At 38.7% G+C, this 23,301-nt stretch overlaps 2 long non-coding RNA genes across 2 annotated transcripts; both read left to right on the top strand.

Annotated features, from left to right (window-relative positions):
• Nucleotides 1-3,378: 3,378 nt before the first annotated feature.
• On the top strand, nt 3,379-12,711 carry LOC147915807 (uncharacterized). The gene is made up of 3 exons (XR_015553735.1): nt 3,379-3,667; nt 4,472-4,638; nt 12,582-12,711. It is a non-coding gene; the product is annotated as an uncharacterized LOC147915807 (long non-coding RNA).
• Nucleotides 12,712-12,713: 2 nt separating this feature from the next.
• Nucleotides 12,714-20,873, top strand: LOC147915806 (uncharacterized). Its single transcript, XR_015553734.1, has 3 exons — nt 12,714-14,704; nt 18,650-18,744; nt 20,808-20,873. It is a non-coding gene; the product is annotated as an uncharacterized LOC147915806 (long non-coding RNA).
• Nucleotides 20,874-23,301: the final 2,428 nt, after the last annotated feature.

Here is a 23,301-nt window from a genome sequence, read left to right as displayed (position 1 = left end):
AACAGGCTGTCAGTCTCCCCTTTTTCAAGACACACACAATCTTCCTCAGGATTTTATTGAAGTTGACTTACTTGGCTCCTTGGATGGCAAAACACCATTGTCTCCTCCTCCAAGGGCAGGGGAGGGAGGAAGCTCCAGCCATTAATTGTGAATGTTCTCCCTCCCTCAAGTTCCAGGACAGCAGGAGGAAATGAGGGGGGCGCGAAAGGGAGATGGTAACTAGTGGTGGCGGCAGGGACAAATGCCCCTTTACTGAGCCTTGGCAGCTATTAATGGTTTAGGAATACTTAGTGCCTTGTGTCTTCAGCTTTGGGTTTCAACCACAGTTCTGAGACAACAGCAAAAGTGAAACTCCACATTCTCTTACATATACAATCGATATTAAAATCAGCCTCAAATGTATGCATTAAATTTTCCATCCTACCATAGTAAAGAAGATTTTTTAGTCATTTGGAGGTATGTTCCAGAAGAGTTTCCAAGTCAGAATAAGCAAAGCCATTTGCCTTTTGATACTTGATATTTTATGGTTTCAAATTTGCCGTTTGCAGCCAACCCCAGGGGCAAAAGACTCTAATTCACCTGGATAGAGAAAGAGCATAACCAACCAGTTTCTCACAGTGGGAGACTGTACAGGCTTCTTTGACCAGGCTGTTCAAGACAGAGCCAGCCAATGGCTAAGAAAGAGGGCAGTCAATTCACAGCAGAGGAGGGACTAGTGCAGGTCAAGTTCTACCTGAATATCTGAGGATTGCCCCTGAATAATAAATATTTTTATCTGAATGAATCAACTCAAATATAGTGGTTAGAAACATGGGCTTCAGGGTCAAATGCTGGAGTGGAGAGTCCCTCTCATGTTAACTCTGTGACCTTGAGCCAATTGCAAAACTTTCTGAGCCTCTGTGACACCCTAAAATGGTGTCTCATGGGTAGCTATGAAGATAATATACAATAATACAAATGTAGGGCTGGTGTTATGCTTAAACAGTTGTTGTTATTAAATTTTACATTACATTCTAATAGAATTAGAATCCATGAATTATTTTAAAGGCTTTACAAGGAGAAGGAGGGGGCGGGCCCCGTGGCTTAGCGGTTAAGTGTGCGCGCTCCGCTACTGGCGGCCCGGGTTCGGATCCCAGGCGCACACCGACGCACCACTTCTCCAGCCATGCCAAGGCCACGTCCCACATACAGCAACTAGAAAGATGTGCAACTATGACATACGACTATCTACTGGGGCTTTGGGGAAAAAAGGGGGGAGGATTGGCAATAGATGTTAGCTCAGAGCCGGTCTTCCTCAGCAAAAAGAGGAAGATTACCATGGATGTTAGCTCAGGGCTGATCTTCCTCACAAAAAAAAAACAAAGTAGAAGGAGAAGGAGGAGGAGACTTTTAAGGAAATGTTTGACAGACTAATTTGCCTTCAGTAATTTTACCATTTACCACACACACTGCCTATCCTCTGGATGGCACTGTTCTCCATTGCTAGACTGTGCTTCCTAATGTAATGTTTTTTTCACGTCATTTTTGGTGTAATATTCTTTTTTTTTAAAGCATATTACCAGGTGACATTTATCCAGATTGCTTTGTCCATAGGAACCACTGAGACCAATTGTTTTTTGAAATGCATATCTCTTTTTACGATGTGCTGTACATGAGAAAAATCACAAAGATTCAGATCACAAAATTTTACATAAAAACAAATGTAATACTAAGAAAGGCGTCCTATACCTATTTTTACCTCCAACCTACTATTTGTAGCAGCAATAGAATAAAGAAAAATCTTTTCACTGAAATAAAAATTGGAATGCAAAATCATCTTTATAAAAATTTAAGTAAAAAGGAATTTATTTTTCCAATTCTTGTTAAAGTGGTAAAGTCTTTGAATTGATTTAAGGTTTTTTGTATGAGAAGGCAACTCTGAGAAAGTAATGTAGATACTTGCTATGAACTAAATTGTATGCCCTCAAAATTCCTATGTTGAAGCTCTAATCTCCAATGAGATGCTATTTAGAGATTGGGACTTTGGGAGATAATTAGGTTTAGCTAAGGTCGTGAGAATTCACTCCTTATGATGGGATTAGTGCCCTTATAAGAAAAGACACCAGAGACCTTGCTCTCGCTCTCTCTCTCTCTCTCCCCCTGCCTTGTGAGGACACAGAGAGAAGGCAGCTATCTACAAGCCAAGGAGAGAAACCTCACCAGAAACCGATCATATTGGCAACTTGATCTTTGATCTCAGACTTCTAGCCTCCAGAACCGTGAGAAATAAATTTTTGTTGTTCAAGCTACCTTGTGTGTGGTATTTTGTTATGGCCACCCAAGCTAAGACAACATTCTACATACTCATCATTATCAACAAGAGATTTTGAGTATGTTGAAATAAATGTGTGCATTGTTACAGAAATAAAGATATATTACTTTGAATGGAATCCATAGACATTTGGAAATATGTCATAAAATGGGGAAAAAAATTCTGGAATAATTTATGCAGATCTAAATAAAAAGAAGTGGTCATGTTCTGTCAGCTTCCTTGCTGAGGCATGTGAGTCTAGTGCTGACCCAGCGAAACTTCCCCAAACCAAGTACACAGCTAAGAGGGCAAGAAGAATCCTAATCTAAAGAGATTAATCCAGAATTCACTTGCCATACTTGTGGACAAATTCAGTTCAAATATAAGAAGCTTATACTTTCCTCATTACCATGAAAGATTGAAGTAAAACGCCAAAGTGATGTGATATAAATTAATAATCAGAATAGTTGGTTCTTTACTCAGAACATACGTGATTCATGTTGAGCCACTTACTGAGTATCTTGGGTTAATTCCTTAACTTCTCTGGACTTCAGGGTCCTCATCTATAAAAATGAGAGTGGTAATAATAGTACCTGCATCACCAAGTTGTTGTGAGGATTTTAGAAAAGTGCCTGGCTTATGGCAAACTCTCTGCTGATGTTTAATGCCCTGGCCTATCTGAATATTGAATTCAGTTCATGAACTAACATTTGTCCAGAAGACTGAGCATAGGCATCCAAAAGACTCCAGCAAATTTTAACAAATCATTTTTTTATTCAGACCCTGCTGAAAACTCAGTAGGCCTTTTTCCAGTAAAAATTACCTCCCCACCATGGAAACGGTAAATTCCATGGCATCATTGATACGGAAAATTTTTTGTAGCATATATTTATTCATCCACAATGATGAATGAGTGTTGAAGAAATTTTGGGAAAAAAAATGTTAAATGCTTATACGTGATTAGCTTTGTCAAAATACAGATGTAATTGAAACAAATATATTTTAATTTTGATACAAGTTTTATAAAATTATACAAATCTTCCCAATGGTCATGAATCAGTTTTCATTACAAACTTAAAGTAATTTTTTAAAATTCAGGTGACTAAGCTTTGATTTAATATTAAAGTGTTTAATTATTCTTTCAAGGTACCATTTTAGATTCTAACCACATTGCTTTTATATTCAGTCTGAGGATATCTGCCTTGTAATTGGAGTGTTTAGACTATTTGGGATTGTTCTTTATGAACCTTTTGAGTGTTCTTTTCCTCCTTGGCCTCAGGTAACTTCCTCCCACACAAGCACTGGTCTATACTCAGATGAAGACTCTAGGGAGACCTCTACAGACCTCTGAAGTTCTACAAATCTCCCTCCTCTCAGGTACTCTGCCCTATATACTTTTTTTTTAATTAAGATATAATTGTCATATAACGTTGTATAAGTTTAAGGTGTTGATTTAATACATTTATACACTGCAATATGATTACCACTGTAGTGTTAGCTAACACCTCTATCACGTCACATTATTATTACTTTTTTGTGGTGAGAACAAGATCTAGCCTCTTAGCAACTTTGAAGTTTATAATACAGCATTGTCAACTATAATCTTTATGCAGTGCATTGGACCTCCAGTATTTATTTATCTACTAGTTGCAAGTGTTTACCCTTAAACGACATCTGTTAATTCCCCCACCCCCAGCCCCTGGTAACCACCATTCTACTCTGTTTTTGTGAGTTCTGCCTTTTTTATTCCACAAAGAAGTGATATCATACAATATTTGTCTTTCTTTGTCTGACACCTCATTGAGCATAATGCCCTATAAACTTTCGCCATTTTAGCCTACCTGATTTCTCAGCTTCATCTTCTCTATTCAAGGGTATTACCAACATCTACCTGGGTTCTTCCTCTCTCCATCATGGCCCAGAAACTCCCTCAGGCAGTAAACTGGGGTAATCGCAGGGCTCACCTTATTTGTTTCTCCTCGCTCAAGGATCCCTGTCGTACGTTAAGTGATGTCCCATGTCTTGATAAACCACTGTTTCATGTACTTTCTTCAGTTTTTGTTGTTCAAGCAAGAGGGTAAATCCAGTTCCTTGTTACTACCAAAGACCTCCCACCTTGATTTCCAGCAGAAAAGTTAACACGAGCACCTGACTGCTAAAGCCTTATTTGTTCTCTCCCAGTTGATGGACATGGAACCCTTGATTGCCTTCAGCTAATTCCATGATGATTCCCAATACCACTAATGGCCAGTTTCACTTCTGCTCCAATTGGACAGTGACGTGCACCCAGGAATGGCCCTTCAGCATGCCTCCTGCTCTTCCTCCCCCTGACTAGGAACACTCTCAGGGTAAGGCCTTGGAGGAAGGAGGACAGGTGAAAGGAGGAGACACCATTGCAGACCTTAAATGTATAATTTAAAGATCTCTTGCCCTTGACAACTGATTTGATTGTCATCTTCTCATTGTACTTTTATTTAAACTCAATGCTATTGATACCTTTTACATACTATATATAAATTGTCTCAGAGAAAAACCATATGCACTTCAATGTTCATGACTTCTTCCTTCTCCATCCAAGGCCATCCCCTATCATTTACAGCCCAGGAAGAACTCAATCAAAGGTCCCTATGCCCCCACGGCTTCCACCCACCACCACCCAGATCCACTTGGGCTTCAATGCACATCTGTGGAGAAGCCAGTCCTTATCTAGATGCTCTGACTCCTGCCCCTCCCCACAGTACCTCTGTGACTCTGCAGCCACAGGGGTGAAGAACTAGAGTTCACTTGGGCCTCAGGTGACCCATCCAGGGAAGATGACTGTGCAGTCATCAAAAGCAGGCTTGGGGCTTGAAAGCAAGCCCATGCTTTTGCACAGGGAATTCTGTGGTCCTGGAGAACCTGGAGGGCATGTAGCAGTAGGAGGGGGAGGAGAACAGAAGCTCCAGGTGTGCAGGTGCCCTGACCCAGAGACGAGGGAGGCGGCTGGAGGTCAGGGCACCCAGGGCAGGAGCTCTAGTCATCCAGCTCTAAGAGTGGTACTGCTGCATTGTAAAATTCTTACTAAGGAATCATATCTAAATGTATTTTTTAACTATTTAAGTACTTCTGGTGAGAAACTTGGTTCTCTGAATCTAATGTAAATTACTTGGAAAAATCAAACTCACAAATTTAGTGACAACAAGTATCTTTTACCTAAAGAAATATGAAGGCTTCAGCAGAAAAATTTTCCCTTTGCTGGTCAAGTGGCTTTCCGGTAGATAGTGACTAAAATAACAAGGAAGTGTCTGGGGAGCAGATTGCAAGAACTACAGTGAAATAAAGTGTGCTTCTTCAAAAACAAAGTGTTGGAAATCTATTCTAAACGACATTTGTTTATAAGAGATACAGTTATATTAGTCTGCAGTGAATCGGTTCCAAGAAGCTTAATTCCAATGATTGGCCTGTGTGTCTTAACATATAAGTGAACCCTTAAGGGAGATCTTTATGCCACTGTAAGGTGTCATGGGAAGGCAAAGAAATGCTGTCTGCCAAGGGTTTCCTTCAATTCATTTCACCTCGAGCATTTGGTCAGAATTCACTAGCATATGTTTGTCATGTGGAAATAAAAGAAAATCTTCCAGATAAAAATATGACCATACTCTGCCAAGATAATTCCTCACTAGATTTGTTTATACACATTTGCAGCTGACTGAAAGGCAGTTTGTTATTTCTTTGGGCAAGCAGAGCTTCTTATTTTGGAGAAATAATCCAAAAAGTGTTTTTATAAGTTAACAAGATCTTTTTATTGCCTTGGGTCAGTAAAAAAATTAAAAGATTTGTTTACATGTTTCTCTTACTACATTCTTAAATAAAACTCACAAACCAAACAGGAAGCTTAGCTTCATTAACCCACGACAAAAAGAAAAGTGTCATATCTGAAAAGAACTTGGAAAATTTTTTAAATGTGATATAGTTTTTGCAATGTATTTCAGTAACAGTAAAAGACAGAAAATAGGTTTGATTTAAAGTCACACAACAGCAACACAAACTCATATTTTACACAGAAAACTTACTTCCTATCTTTAGAAGAAGAAAGCGAGAGAAGGCAGGAACTTTCAAAGGGAAAAATGATTGGAAATTATCTTTAAACTCCAGCTGGACATGCATATTGCTTATATCTGATATTAATTCTAGCTGAAATTTATATGAAACTTACCAGAAAATTGGCAAAGTGGAGACATTGGAATTAAATATATAAAGTATTATGTGTTTGACTTGTCCAGGGATTTGGGCTTGTTCTGAGATTCAAAACCATATAGGACTGGGGCCAGCTCCGTCGCGTAGTGGTTAAGTTCATGCTCTCCTCTTTGGCAGCCCAGGGTTCTCAGTTTGGATCCCAGGTGCAGACCCACGCACCGCTTATCAAGCCGTGCTGTGGCAGGCGTCCCACATATAAAGTAGAGAAAGATGGGCATGGATGTTAGCCCAGGGCCAATCTTCCTCAGCAAAAAGAGGAGGATTGGAAACAGATGTTAGCTCAGGGCTAATCTTCCTCACCAAAAAAAAAAAAAAAAAAAAAGATATAGGACTGAAAAGTGCTAAGAGTTAGTGACCAGGCCTCTTGGTACAAAGATAAGGCTATGCAAAGCTGTTAGTCCTGAAGGGAAACGATCCTGTCAAACCACTTAGGAGAAGAATCAAATGTATTACTTTAAAGAGCTAAGATTCACTTAAAGGGTCTTAGCTATCAATGGTTGTGCTGAAATGAGACAAAATTCACAATGCCTCTAAAATTATAGAACCAAACCTAGTGGTGCCCTTCCCACAACGTCAGCACCTTGACTCCTCTCCAGAACTGCTCATTTGGACGGTAAAGCACACCAAGGAGGAATCTGGACTGCAAATGTCACCCCCACCCACATCCTGACACCCCAAGATATGTCCCTTTCACAAATAGAACAAAGTTCAGCCCTGGGAAAAAGCCACCCAGGCAACTTGAAAGAGTAAATGGCTGCAAAACAAGTTTTTGTCAATTAATAACTATTTCCATATACTCTGGTTAGTAATTATCCTCTATACACATATCCTTCTCTTCAAAGCAAATCTTCTGCTTCTGGCCAGGATGGAATAACACGTCAGATTTACCCTTCTGCCTGAAGCAATCAAGAATACCAGACAAAATATATGGAACCATGGTTTTAAAGACACTGAACATCGGACAACGAAGGACGGTAATCCTTAAGAGATAAGAAACAAATGACAAGTGACTGTCCCAGCTGACTGCTTTGAGACAATTTCCAGGCTCCAATGCAGGAAGGGAGAACTCAGCAAGGCCCAACCTGAGGGCAAGGTCTCCCTGCGTTGAGGAGAGGGAAGCGAGACTCTGGTGAGACCAAAGAGGCTAGATTTGGCAATGTAGCGAGTTGGAGAAAAAACCTGCCCAAAGAGAGAAAGCTGGGACCCCACAGAGGGTCCTCCTCAAGTATTCCTCTGAGTACTAACCAGCAGCTGCATGTAAAGAAACAACTCGAGGCCAGGGAAAGAACCACCTGAGAGGATTCAAGGGAACAGCATTTGGTGCTCTCACGGGGCCAGGAATAGTGCCTGCTATCACCAGTCAGGGTAGAAAATCTAATTCATGGGGCGTCAGGTAGAGTACTCAGATGGCATTTGCCTCAGTTGTGGGGAAAAATTAACCTTAGACCGTATGCTCCTCTGGTCCTGCAAGACTGGAAAAAATCCTAGCAGTAAAATTGCTAGAGCAACGTGTGTTCACATTTTACCGCTTGATATACCACTACCCATCTGGCCTCTATCAATTTACGTTGTCCATTTCTTTCACAGAGTTGCCATGAGGGGATTTGTTTACTTATTTGTCAACCTGGTGGGTAAAAATATTTATCTTCATGGCTTACCTCACTTGCTCTTTATCAATTTTCTAATCTGACTCAGCTACTCCCATGCATTGCTGACTCTTGCCACATTCCGTTGTGGGCCCCGAATCTAGCTCGGTCTGCTAGAATGAGCTAAACCTCACTTCACAGCACACACGCATCAGGGGCCCAGTTTGGAGACTGACCACCCTCTCCTGCAAAGGAGAATTGAGATTCCAAGTGCCGACACTTTCTTCATTTCTCAAACAGAATACAACACATTAAAAGTTCACCTTACTGATTTAAGTGATTCTTTCCCAGTAGGCTCAGAATAAAGTGGTAAACTAAGAACCCATGCTTCAGAGACAGATGGATTTGAATTCAAGTTCCTTCTCCGTTATCATGGCAACTCCAGGGACCTGCAGATGTATCTGGTGCCCTGCCCCATGGAGCTGCACGTGCGCCTGGCCCAGGACTTAGGGAAGCTGAAGGAGGAGAGGCAGCAAGTGCTAAAGCAGCTGCTGCAGATGTGGCTGCCGGCCCCATGCTGCCCCGCCCCAAGCAGGTAAACCTGCAGATCGGGGGCCACACGCATGAGCTGCAGCAGCACCCGGAACCTGCACCAGACCTTCTGAGTCATTGCTGCTGCTTCCCCAACCTTCCAAATGTTACACGCACTTCTCTTGTGGCCAGCCCCAGCCCAGAGTCATACAGGAAATCATACAATTTCCCTCATCTATACAATTTATTGAATCTTATTTCCTATGTCTACTATGTGTAAATTCTTATTTTGTCCTCTTTCCTATCCTAACATCCCCCAAATCCTCTAAATTAGTGCTTCACAGACTTTAGTGCATAAGAATCACCTGGGAATTTTCCTAAAAAGCATATTCCAATTCAGTAGGTCCAGGATGGGGCCTGACATTCTGCATGTCTAACACGCCGTGTCTTTACACAATGAGATTTAACCCTCACAAATGAAAATGCTGTGGTGGCAGTTTTTAAATTGGGTTTCATTGAGCCCTCGCTTCCCCAGAGGTGCCTGACAGGCCACAGGTTGCTGGGGAAAGAGTAGGTTTGGCCTATGCATCATCCTAGGCTGCTCCGCTTTTATCTGTTTATATATTGGAATTTCACATAAAATTTCATTTGTAGAAAAATATACATGAATTCTCTGGATTAAAAACAACAAAGTTTAAAAATCATTTGAATTTGAATGATCATGAACCTACTTGCAAATTTATCTTGTTTTTCTTCATTGTTTTTGAAGAAACCAAAATAAATACTCCACTCTGCATTATCTGCATTACATTATAAAAAACAGCCCTGGAATGATACATCAAGAGCATATAACTTTTTAAAATTTTATTAGTGATCTTTGCCTGTTGGGTAATACCAAATTTTCCTCAAATATTTTTAATAGGTTAACTGGCTTCCCATTATAACCTTGGGCTAATTACTAAACTTCTTAGGGATTTTATTTCTGTACCTATATTCAATTCAATTCAACAAATATTCATTGAATGTTAAGTATGTTACAGATGCAATGCCTTAGGGTACAAGAGGATTAAGTCATAGTTTCCATCTTTGAAGAGGTTTGCTTTCTATTAGAAAGAATACAATGACTTACTATAAAAACAAGAGAGAGGGACCAGCCCCATGGCGTAGTGGTTAAGTCTGGCACGTTCCGCTTTGGCAGCCTGGGTTGGCAGGTTCGGATCCCGGGTGCAGACCTACACCACTCGTCAGCCATGCTGAGGTGGCGACCCACATACAAAATAGAAGAAGATTGGCACAGATGTTAGCTCAGGGCTAATATTCCTCAGGAAAAAAGAAATGAGAGAGAAAAGAGAACCATAAAAAGTACAAATGTGCAGGAGTTCAAGAGAGAAATTGTCTCTACTTGGGATGACCAGGAGGACTTCAAGAAAGAATTGATACTGGAAATGAATTTTCAAAGAATGGATAAGATTTCTTCTATCACAAATGGAGAGGGGAAGCATTTCTGGTGGAAGATACAGGTTGTGGAAAGAGATGAGACCAGAAAGTTAGAGAAATAGAGGTATATGGAGAACAAGGTGTATGAGACAGGATTCAAACAGGGCAGCAGAGTCACTATGAATGTTATAGAATATAGATTTGCAATAGGAATTGGGTGTCACACAATTGTGGGTGGAGCTGGGGAAATGAGGATCCAGAAGGGGGAGTTGGAGGATCAGAGGAGACAGCCGCCTGTCAATCTGAGAACCAGGCTCATCTATCAGCAAATGGGCCTAGGAAGGGGAGTTCACAGGGAGATCTAAAGGAAGCTGTCACCTTTGTGTAGCTAACACATTTGTGAGTCCACAGCCAAGCTACCGGAGGTTGGCCAGGGGCTGATATTGGTCAGCAGGGTGAGCAGTTGGGAGAGGAGCTGGACATGCAGCAGAGGAGAGCCAGGACAGGTTGGAACCCCCCAGGCACCTCTACATTTCTTCATCTCAGCATCCAACTAATACCACCTTCAGAGAGTAACAGCCACTGCTTCACTTCTGCCTTCCAACTCTCACACAAGTTCCTCAAGAACCACACAGAGAGGCTTATTCTGGAGGATGAAGTCCCCAGCTTAACTGAGTTGACACGTCCAAGCCACCATACAAAGCATCCAGTTTAAACAGAGATGGGACATATACATGAATATGCTGGAGATCCACTTGGTTAAGGGTATTAATGGACGTAGTAGAGGCCATGATCTGCATGGTATGAAATTTATTAATTAGTTATCAAGGGAATCATCATTACTGGTGAAGTGAGAGTGATGTTGGAGGTCTGTTTTTGCAGATTCAGGTTAAAAAGCCCGAGATAGATCCAAAACTATCCAATCTGGCCTAGGAAAATATCTCTTGACAGGAGGTCCTAATCCATTCTGCCTTGAAGTAGCCTTATTTAAGAGAGAGAGAGAAGAGAGAGCTTTATGGCAATGCCTTCCAACTCCTGTGCCAAGGCAAACCTGTTGGTACTTGTGTACTGAAAACTGGTTCAGGTATGCTAAATATTGATCCTCCAAGCCTACGGGGCTGTGCACTGGCAGTCAGAGAGCTCCTAGACCGGTTGCCTCAGGCAATGAGCACCTCTGTCCAGGGTTCCTAGGAAGCGGCCCTGGCAGAGCAAGGACTGACCTGGCAGCCCTCATTGGTTGGCAGTGAGCCTGATGAGCTTCATTTAGTACTTGCTGCTTCCCCATCATGCATTTAGCCAGTGTGTGGTACTCCAGCTCCTGGGGGTCTCTTTCAGCAGCCAGCTGCAGCATGCATTGCTGCCCGTCATGGGAAAGGAGCCAACAGAGCTACTGGAGTTCATGTCCCAGATGCCCAAGGAGCCAACAGGCAACCCTAAGTGTACCAGCAGGGGGTGGGAATGGGGAGCAGGAGGATAGACCAAATTATTGGCAAGCAGTACCCAGGCAGTGGCTTTGACTCTCTGCCATCATGTATTTGTAATGCTTCTGTGGGTTTGTGGCTAATTTGCTTCTTTTTTGATTCAAACTAGCTTCAGGTAGATGATGGCTCTAAAAATGCATCCACATTCTGAAAATTAGAGCCTCATCATTATTTTGAAATTGTGACACAGCAAAGTTCAAGTAGATTCAAAATGCATTAACATTAAAAATAATTTCAATGTTTCATCTCTGAGGGAAAAAAAGAAAGAGTTGCTTTAAATACAATTTCAACTGTTACAAATACTTTACTTGAATGGTTGAAAAAAGAGTTTCAATTTTTAAATCACATACCTATGTGAACAAAATTTTTCTTTAATGATGGCTATCAAGAAAGCGAAGAGATCATCATCCAGAAGTATCAATCAGGACTTAAATACAGCCATTGAAAGCATAAAACCTAATAGTAAAATGATATGTTTAGGGAAGGAAGTACAAGCTTCTCATTACAAATCCTGATATTATATGGAAATTTTAAACACATTCAATATTTAATATCTACAAAGTATATATTTACATCATATAAAATGAATGTAATGAATCTTTTCACTAAACATCATATAGATGCCCCACATCCCCTCCTGTTTACTCCACTGTATTGTACATTATAATTTTATAGTTTTCTATATATTCCATAATGTTAAAAATAAAAATGGGGAGCTGGCCCTATGGCCTAGTGGTTAAGTTCAGCATGCCCCACTTCAGCAGCCCAGGTTTGGTTCCCGGCGTGGACCTACACCACTTGTTGGCGGCCACGCTGTGGTGGTAACCCACATACAAAATAGAGAAAGTTGGCACAGATGTTAGCTCAGGGTGAATCCTCCTCAGTAAAAAATAAATAGATAAATAAACAAAAATGGTCATAAAGAACTATTTTTGAGAGTAAAGGTTAGGAATGCATATTTTTGGGGGGTCAGAGAGACACAAAGGAATCTTGCAGCTCTAATTCTTTATATCCCAACAGGCTAACAATACCACGAAGGATATTGACCATTGAGACCCCTGGAGGCAGGACTGCTCTCCAACTCCACATCTGAGGCAAATTCATCCTATGCAAACGATGGGGAGTGGTAACTATAATTTGTCCTCTCAGTTTGTCAGTCTTCCTCAGAAAGACTAATTTTCTTGACTGAGTTTTTTAAAAGTTATAGATTCAGAACTGCGTTTTAAGAAGATCCCTCTGGCTGGGACTATACCTGATGCAGTAAAAAGGGGAGAAACTAAGGAAGGGAAGAAAAGTTGTGTGCTATTGCAACAGTCAGAGGAAAAGAAGGAAGACCTAGCATAATATTGTAGAGAAGGCATGGAAAAGAGAAAATCGATTCTTGAGGCACTTTGCAGACAAAAATATTCAGAACGTAGGTTTGAGGGAGAAAGAAAAACATAGAAGTCAAACAGCACTGAAATCTTGATTGTTGAGAGGATGGTAAAATAGAATTAAGGAAGAGAAAAGGAAGAGCTGGTTTAGAGAGGAGAATGGTGTTTTTGGGTCCAGACATGTTGAATATAGTTCTTGGGGGGATAACAATATAAACTACCCAGCCAAAAGATCAAAATACTGATGCAGAACACGGGGAGAAACATGCTCAGACATATAATTTTCAAACAGAAGAAAGAACAAATTGAATTGTTAGTAAATAATAGTAATTCAAGTAGTGGTTTTTGAGATTCAGAAGGTGTTTTCCATTCGTTGTGTTCTTCCTCTGGACAGGCTTGTAAATACTTGTGTCTTCCCAGGCTGTACCCCTAGCCTAGGCTTGAGGGGTGCTCCAGGTGGGCAACATATAAAAGCACTGAGCAATTTGTTGGACACAATATGCTTTAAAAAAACTTTTTCATGCCTGAAATGTTTTCCATTTGTAGTATTTTATTAAAACTATTTTTTCTTTTAAACATAGCAAATATTGAAAGTAATGATACTAGCTCTGAACAAATAACACAGCACTAGGTACAAAAAATGTATTCATAAGTCTCTTCATAAAGTACCTCTATCAAACACTGCCTCGATGAACTGAGAAGTAATTAAACAATATATTAGCTTCTGCACTACAGACAAGTGTGAAAATAATTCACCATCCTGCTGAAGATTAGTGGTTGGGAAAATGGCAAAATAACAGCATAAGAAAGTATGTGAAAGCTCTTTACCGAATTGCAGATGTGAGAACTAAGTGTGAACAAAAGTCTCAGCAATACTGAAGTTCATTCCTTTGCAATGGTGTGATTATAATGGCACTGGGGGAAATGTCCTTCAATACGCATCCTTGACCAGGACAAATGAGTAGAGTGAGGCAAAATATCATGAACCCTATCTAAGTCTTTTCTCTCTAGGGGTTATACTATCATAGAGAAAAATATATGTAGATTTCTCATGAATTACAAACACATTACGTATTCCATAAGGCATAAAAGAAGCAAACAGTACTTTGTTGTTTAGGTGAAATTGTAGACTGATCATTATAATCTTTTCATGTCTTATAGTATTCAAACGGATAACTATGCTTTCTTTGTAAAAAAATATGGAACAAGACAAAAAATTACTCTCTGTGACTGTGTAATAGTTTTGCCACTTTTAAGTAACTATTGAAGTAGATCATAGAGCTGGGAGGAAATAGAGGAGGCTGATAACTGGTAAATGTAATCTGTTTTGTTTGACATGTGATTATTCACCAGAAAAATTAAATCTATAAAATATAAAAAGTTTTCGCAATTTCACTCTTAGGAGAAGACCAAGGGGTGTGATTTTTTGTTGTTTTATTTTTTATTTACTTACAATTTACATATAATATTTGCACAGGTTTTAAGTTCGTTGAGTTTGTATACATCCATATTACTGAAATGTATACACATATAACTGTGTTCAAAAGGGCCCCATGTTTAGTGTAGTGCTCTACTATTATTGCTGTCTTGAATTCTTAATAATTTTCTCTTTGAACTTGTGTTTTATAAACTGAGTCTGATTGGACAATGGAGCAATATGTGTGTCTGCCGTTCCTGTCTCCCCATTCACATATGGTCTTTGCAATGCTCCACGAGGACAGAATTCCAGGGAAGAACAATGAGTGGGAGTGCGGCAAGACTCCAAGTGAGGTAAGCACATTTGTGCCTCTAGGAATGAATAAGTGCAGGCACCCACAGCCTCATAGGCCACACTTTCTGTTCCAACCAGAACTTGCTTCAAACACAGAAAGAAAGCAATGGTGTTCTAAGAAACACCAGTGACCAAGGAACCCTATCATATCTTTCCCTATTCATGTTACTTCCTTGTCTTGGCCAACACTTACGCTGAAAATGATGATACAAAAGGAAAGGAACAATAGGGCGGAGTGTAACCCATAGTTCCTTGACCCTCAGACCTTATTCACGATTAAGACAAAGGTACAGAGTGTTGGTAGAATGTTCATGTATCAAGAAGTGAAATAAAAATGATTAAATTAATTTTGTCCAGCATTTCCACTGTTGGGTAGAACAAAATACATATGCATGTATGAGCTACAAAACACGAATTGTGTAATTTCAGTTTTTCAGCATATGAGATAGATGTACTTATATTTGCATTTAAAACTGGCATCGCACAATACAAAGATGAACAATAAATTTTAATATTTAATATGAAATTTAATTTAAATTTAACTATTTTAATGTTAATTTTTCTTTACTTAAAACAACATAATATAACGAATAAAAAATGCCATGACAAGTAGACAGACTGTAGAAGAAAGAAAAAGCTTTATATCTTAGTACTTTTAAAGGCACTTTTTTCCTGCTTTTTGAACCCTGGCCCCACATTTTCGTTTTGCACTGGGTTATACAAATTATGTAGCCAACCCTGCTGCGTATAAATGGAATCTGACAATATTGCTTTTTGTGTCTTCTTTAGCCCAAACATAAAGCTTTTATGAGATTCATCCATGTTGTTAAGTGTCGCAGCAGTTCATTTCTTTTTATTGTTGAGTAGCATTCCATCTTATGAGCATAAGATGCTCATTCCCCCTGTTGTTGGACATTTTGTATTATTTCAAGTTTAGCACTATTAAGAATAAGGCTGCTATGAACATGCTTGTATAAGTCTTTCATTTCTCGTAGGTCAATACCTAAGAGTAGAACTACTGGATCATAAAAAAGAAATATGTGACAGATACAAAAGAAAAGCATTTTATAAAATAGTAAAACGATTATTTATACTCATATCCCTACCATCTTGATCTTTGAAACATTGACATTTTCTCTTTTTTGCTTCAGATTCCTTCTTTTAAGGAATAAAACATTTGATACAACTAAGACTCCACCCCCAGCTAGTTTCCCAACTTCCCCAGATGTAACATGAAACTGTAGTTGGTTGTGTCATTTCAAGCATATTTTATGCAGATATACATCCATAAACTATGTATACCTTTAAGTGTTATAGATTTTATGTAGACATGGTATCACTCAATCTATCACTCTGTAGCTTGCTTTTTTTCACCTAACGTTCTTGAGATTTACCCATTTTGATAACTTTCTTCTTTATTTCATCTTTTCCTTCAGCTAAACCTTTAATTGTAAGACTAAACCAGAGTTTTCTTATTCATTTCTCTACTGACAGACAATTGGCTGATCCCACGTTTATCATTTTCACTATTACACAACATTGAAATAGATATCCTTGCGCCTAACACATCATCCTCATATGAGAGTCTATTTAGGGTCAATATGTGGAAGTAAATTGCTGATGTGCAGAGTATGTGCAGCTTTGACTTTTTTGAGAATCATGAAATTATCCTCCAAAACAGTTGTGCTAATTTATATTCCCATGAGCAATGTCAGAGTTCTCATTCACCCCACATTCTCACCAACAGGTGGTATAATCAGACTTTAAAATTTACTGATTTATGGGTGCATCTCCCAGAGTACTGAGAGTTTGAAAATCTTTGCATATAGTTATTGGCTAGATGCATTTCCTCTTTTGTGAATTGTCTGTTCATATCCTAGAACTATTTTTTTCTACTTTTGGTGTTTTGCCAATTGATTTGTATCTGTTCTTTATTTATTCTGGACACAAAGTTTTTGTTAGTTATGAGTGTTGAAAATATAATCTTCCAGTAAAGGTTTTGGCTCTGAATTTTGCTTATGATTTCTTGAGTCATACAGAAATTTTTCATTTTAATGTAGTCAAAAACTTGCCAATTTTCCTTGAACTTGTGCTTCATTTGTCTTAAGAAACCTTTTCCTACCTTAACGTCATATAGATATTCTCCTATATTTTGTTTTTAAAGTTTTAAGGTTTAGATTTTCACAATCTGGTCTATAGTCTACTAGAACATTATTTATTTGCTTTATAGAGAGTGTGAGGTTGGTATCTAATTGTATTTTTTTCCCATCTGGTTAACAATTGTCCACCCCACTTAATTGTCTTTTCCCCCCAATGGTCTACAATGCTACGTCTGTTATACTCCAAGTTTCTGTTTGTGTGTGTGTATGAATGTGTGTGTGGGGGAGGGGGGGATCTATCTGCATCTCCTGATATCAAAAGCACACTGATTTAATCACCATTGTTTTATAAGAAGTCTTGAAATCTGGCGAGACAAATTAATCTTTTCTAGTAAGTTCTTTCATATGTAAAATAGTTTCTTATTTAATTACTCTAAAGTGGGAATTTTGTGATTACACGGTACTCCTTTTTGACCATATTAAATTTACTGTTGTCCTAGGCCTATATGTGGAAACCAGTTTTTCATAACTCATTCTCAAAATTCCTATTAGTAGTATATTCTTCGGTCATAGAAAATACTGTGATACATAAAAATATACTTGCAAGTTACTATAAAGTTTACAAACTATTTTTCAAAATATCATCTTATGATTTACAATAGGTCTGCAAAATAGATTTTCCCCTATTTTACAATGAGAAATCTTCAGAACACTTAAGTAAATTGCCCAAGGTCACACTAAATAAGCAGAAAATCCATGTGTCTAATTCTAAATTATGACCTTTCCAGTGCATCCTATTGTCTGTTTATAATGACGGTCATGGACTCTACTGTCACTTTTTTACAAGTTCACTTTTCACGTATGGATCTCTTGCCTCTCAATTATATTGTAAGATTATAAAGCCAAGAAGACAGTGCCCAGGGAATTGAATACAGTGCCTTACATATAGAAGGTACAAAACAAACATTTATGGATTAATTACCTGCAATATACAGTCATGCACCACATAATGATGTTTCAGTTAACAATGAACCTCGTATACCACAGTGGTCCAATAAGATTAGTACCATATAACCGAGGTGTGTATTAGGCTATACCATCTAGGTCTATGTAAGTACACTCTATAATGTTCACACAACAAAGAAGTCGCCTAACAATGCGTTTCTCAGAACATATCCCCATCGTTAAGCAACACGTGACTGTATAGACATAACTTTTAAGTTATTAATCTTTAAAAAATAAGCTCTATAAATAAAGAGAAATGAGAGGATTCTGAGTCTGTGCTATGTGGCATCATAGTGGAGGTGATACAATGCAGATCTTGAAATAGAACAATAGACAGAAAGGAATATGGAGGGGATTTTAAGTGAGCCATGCCCCCAGTGTCCTTGAAATGCAGTAAATAAATTTCTTGGCCTCCGGTGGGGAGTTCTCAGAAAGATAAATTTAGAGGCCAGCTGGCTAGAGCTAGATTGTCTAGAATAATGCCAAACTTTGAATTTTATCCTATAGGTAATTGTATGATAAAAAGTTATAGGTGAAAAAGAAGTAAGTCAAGAAGAAACAAAAAGTCACAGTCTAATTTAGTCCTAACATGTTGCAATGTCCACCTACCACTTGTACTATTAGTTACATAATATTTATCTTCAAAATTGATTCACTTTTAATACTTGGCAATAATTTATGTGAAATCACAAGCTGGATTTGCTTGTCACAGCTTTTCCAAACAACTACCATCTTTTGCATCACACGTGAGGTACACAACCACTCTATAGTGAAAAGCTTTGCCTTGCCACTCACTAGTTATGTGAGCTGTGCCAATTACCTTATGTTCCTGCTCTTCAGGTTCCTCCTCTGTGAAATGGAGATGATACTGACTACTCAAAGTTGCTGTGATGTTTACGTGATTACAAAATTGCAGGCCCAATGTTGAGCACGTGGTAAGCATGAGCAAATGTTACATCTGCCCTTCACACTCAGTTCCTTTGATTGCGGATTGAGCATTGAGGCAAATATATTTGCACACGTTTTCTATCTTATCTCTATAATATCTGTTCAGTGCCAAATCTACTATTTTGACTATTCATATATTTTAAAAAGAAAACAATTTTAAAGGAAAGTTTAGGGGCCGGCCCCATGGCTTAGCGGTTAAGTGTGCGTGCTCCGCTACTGGCGGCCTGCATTCGGATCCCAGGTGCGCACTGACGCACCGCTTGTCCAGCCATGCTGAGGAGGCGTCCCACATACAGCAACTAGAGGGATGTGCAACTATGACGTACAACTATCTACTGGGGCTTTGGGGAGAAAAGGGGAAAAAAAAAAAAAGGAGGAAGATTGGCAATAGATGTTAGCTCAGGGCCGGTCTTCCTCAGCAAAAAGAGGAGTTTTGGTATGGATATTAGCTCAGGGCTGCTCTTCCTCAAAAAAAAAAAGGAAAGTTTACAAAGGTTTATGAAGTATTACTATTACATAAAATATTTTTTCAATGTATTGTACATAAGTACATGTATAATTTGCATTATTTCAGCAGTGCTTTTTATGTATGGTAATGGCATTCAGAAACAATTGTTATACAACCAAATGTATTTCCTTAATTTATTCAGTAGAGGAACAATGGCTAGGCCATTTTTATGGTGCTATATGCTATTTTAATTCTCACCTTCGCTGATAATGCCGTAGATGAAAGATAATTGTTCTTTTTTTTTTTTGGCTGAGGAACAGTTGCCCTGAGCTAATATCTGTGCCAATCTTCCTCTATCTTGTATGTGGGTCACCACCATAGCATGGCCACTGACAAGTGGTGTAGGTCCATGCCCAGAAACCAGGCTTGGGCCGCTGAAGCAGAGCATGCCAAACTTAAGCACTAGGCCACGGGGCCAGCTCATTAATCCTTCATTTTAATGCACAATTTTGGGGTAGACTATAGAAGGAAATTCTCAGAAAGAAGCTAGAAGAAGAAAGTGAATTAAAGGCCCATGGTGAAATGCAAATCAAAACTACAATGAGATATCACCTCACGCCCATCGGAATGGCTATAATTAACAAGACAGGAAACAACATGTGTTGGAGAGGATGTGGAGAGAAGGGAGTTCTCATACACAGCTGGTGGGAGTGCAAACTGGTTCAGCCACTATAGAAAACACTATGGAGATTCTTCAAAAAATCAAGGATAGAACTACCATATGATCCAGCTATTCCACTGCTGGGTATTTATCCAAAGAACTTGAAAACACCACTGCGTAAAGATACATGCACCCCTGTGTTCATTGCAGTGTTATTCACAATAGCCAAGACTTGGAAGAAACCTAAGTGCCCATCAAGGGACAAATGGATAAAGAAGATGGGGTATATATACACAATGGAATACTATTCAGCCATAAGAAACGATGAAATCCAGCCATCTGTGACAACACGGATGGACATTGAGGGTATTATGCAAAGTGCAATAAGTCAGAGGGAGAAGGTCAAATACTGTATGATTTCCTTCATTAAGTAGTAGATAATAACAACAATAAACAAACACATAGAGACAGGGATTGGATTGGTGGTTACCAGAGGTGAAGGGGGGAGGGAGGAGGGCGAAAGGGATAATTTGGCACATGTGTGTGGTGATGGGTTGTAATTAGTATTTGGGTGGTGAACATGATGTAATCCATGCAGAAATGGAGCTGTGGTGATATACACCTGAAATTTATACAATGTTATAAACCAATGTTACTGCAATAAACAAAAAATTTTAAAAAAAGAAAAAAAGGCCCACGGTTTATTGTATGATATTTAGCATGTATATATAATGGAAGAAAAGAGACTTTTTAATAATCTTGATCTCACAAATTGTGTGATTGTGTGTATTTTTAGCATGTATGTACTCTTTTTGTATGATTGCATGATTTTTAGCATGCATATATAAATTTAAGAAAAGAGATTTTTTAATAGTCTTGATCTAATGAATTGTATATTATTAAGAAAGTAATAAAAATATTTTCCTATTGATTATTCATAGAAATTATACAAATGAAATTGGTTGTTAGTTAGCCCAATAAGCCAGGAATGATGCTGACAGAGGAACCAAAGGTAAGGAAACCAGACTTTTATTTGGGAATCACTTTCATACTTTGGACATTTCTGAGGTATAATATAGTTTTGTTTTGTTTTGAAATGTTGTCTTGACTCAGTTTTGAGGCCCTGACTAGAGGCCCATGAGTTCCCCTTTTTGAACCACTAAGTCCATACCCCAAACACTTCCCTTACCTTACAGGGCTCCCACACTCCAGGGCGAAAATGCACCTGCCCTAATCTCCCCAGGGCCAGGTACCAGGAAATAGGGACAGCCCTTATGCCAGCAGCCCTGGAAATTATTCAAATTAGCCAAGCCACATGGAGCGCATGAAACCTAGCTAAACTCACCTTACTTAAGCCACTTCCGACGGCTCCATCTTGCTGTTACCATGTCCCTGTGTGACCCCGTGTGGCAGTGTCTCTCATTTGGAGCAGTATGTAACAATGAGTTCTGCATTTCATTTATCCCAGTGCCTTTGTGTTGTGTCCTGTTATCCAAAGAACCTCCAATCCTACCTAATATTTTATCATTTTAAAACATCAGGTAACAATAAACAATGTTGTATTTTCCTCTCATTTGTTAGTATGCAGTGGCTATTTCCTCTTTAAGGAAGACTTCATTTGCATTATTTTTATAATTGGAATTCCCAAAGAGGACTTAAAGCCCTCAGTTGGAATACATCCAGGAGATGAATGTTGGACACAAATACAGCAGCTAATATTTTGTCAAATAATGAAAATAATTCACATGATCTTAAAACCCCAGGCCCTGGGGAAAAAAGGCGGAGGGAAGGTGAGAATTGTAAAAATACAGTCAATAAAAACATTCTCATACCTATCACTGATAGTAATCTTGCTAAGTATGGGAAAGGCTGGTGAAAATTTTAAAGGATGGTTAAATTTTATTTTTTAAGTTCATCCCAAACCAGAGCATTGCAGTACTGTGCCCAATCTCTTTACCACCAAAAAAATAATATATTTGTTGATATCTCTGATCATATTTGTAAACAAGAAAGCCTGGAATAGTGGAAAGAACTAGAGCTGTGACATCAGACAATATGAGTTCCAATCTTCATTTAGGCACTATCTACCTTATGACGTTGGGCACATCATTCAAGCTACTTTTTAACTTTTATATGTATTTATAATTTTACATAAATGAATATGATGATATCATTCACACATATTTAAAACATTCATTTTTTTTTATCTTTTCCTTTTTGGTCTGCTCCTCTATTATCCCTAGGCGCCAACCAACATCACCTGCCCCTCAACCATCCATACACCTCCAGGTACTAGCATTAGTTAGGATTTATCATCTATAGTTTTTCAGGTTTATACAAGACATACAAACATATACACATACACAGTAGCATATATAACACGTCTGTAAAATAATAACCATCTCAATACACACACACACACATTTCTTGCTTTTTTCACACATCTCACAAAAATTCCAGTAATGTCTAGTAGCATAGCTATAATTATTTTTAATTGTGTGTCTATACTGTAATTTATTCAGCTATTCTTCTATTGATGAACTTACTTTGCTTTATTTATTTACTTACATATTCATTTATTCCCTTATTCATTTGCTTATTCATTTATTTTTGCTACAACAAATAATGCAGCAATAGACATCTTTGAAAATGTATTCTTATGTACTGAGTCTCAGGATTCTATGAGATGCCTCCCAACTGAAGGACTACTCAGTTAAAATGCATGTGTATTTTTAAAATTTTAATGGATATTTCCTGATTGTTTTCCCCAAAAGCTGTCGAATTAATATCTTCACAAGCGTGTTTGAGAGTTCACATTCCCTGTATCCCAGCAGCAATTGATGTTACCAGTCCTTTTAATTTTAGCATCTGACGGACGTGAAGTGATATCTGATTATAACTTTAAATTTGCCTTTTCTTTTTTTTTTTTTTTTGTGAGGAGATCAGCCCTGTGCTAACATCCGCCAATCCTCCTCTTTTTTTGCCGAGGAAGACGGCCCTGGGCTAACATCCGTGCCAATCCTCCTCCACTTTATATGGGACGCCGCCACAGCATGGCTTGCCAAAGCAGTGCGTCGGTGCGCGCCCGGGATCCGAACCAGCGAACCCCGGGCCGCCGCAGCGGAGCACGCGCACCCAACCGCTTGCGCCACCAGGCCGGCCCCAAAATTTGCCTTTTCTTGATTATTAGTTAATTCAGGCATCCTTTAAGCTTTTGTTTGTCATTTTGATTTGCTAATTACCTAGTCAACTTTGTCTTATTGTTTGTCTATTTGTGATATTGTCTATTTGTTATATTAATAAAGTTATGTTATCTATTTGTTGTGTTAATTATATTTTTTCCATATATTTTTAATTATTTTTAATCAAATGTCTATCTTTATTTATATAGCTGCTAAGTTTCTGGACTTGCTTAAGAAGATCTTCCATAAACCT

This window comes from Ceratotherium simum, chromosome 12 (genome assembly GCF_057802395.1).
Source record: "Ceratotherium simum simum isolate JZ-2026a chromosome 12, ASM5780239v1, whole genome shotgun sequence".
In the NCBI taxonomy this organism is placed as follows: Eukaryota; Metazoa; Chordata; class Mammalia; order Perissodactyla; family Rhinocerotidae; genus Ceratotherium; species Ceratotherium simum.
The sequence above is the reverse complement of the archived record's forward strand: the minus strand, read 5'-3'. Positions and strand labels throughout refer to the sequence as shown.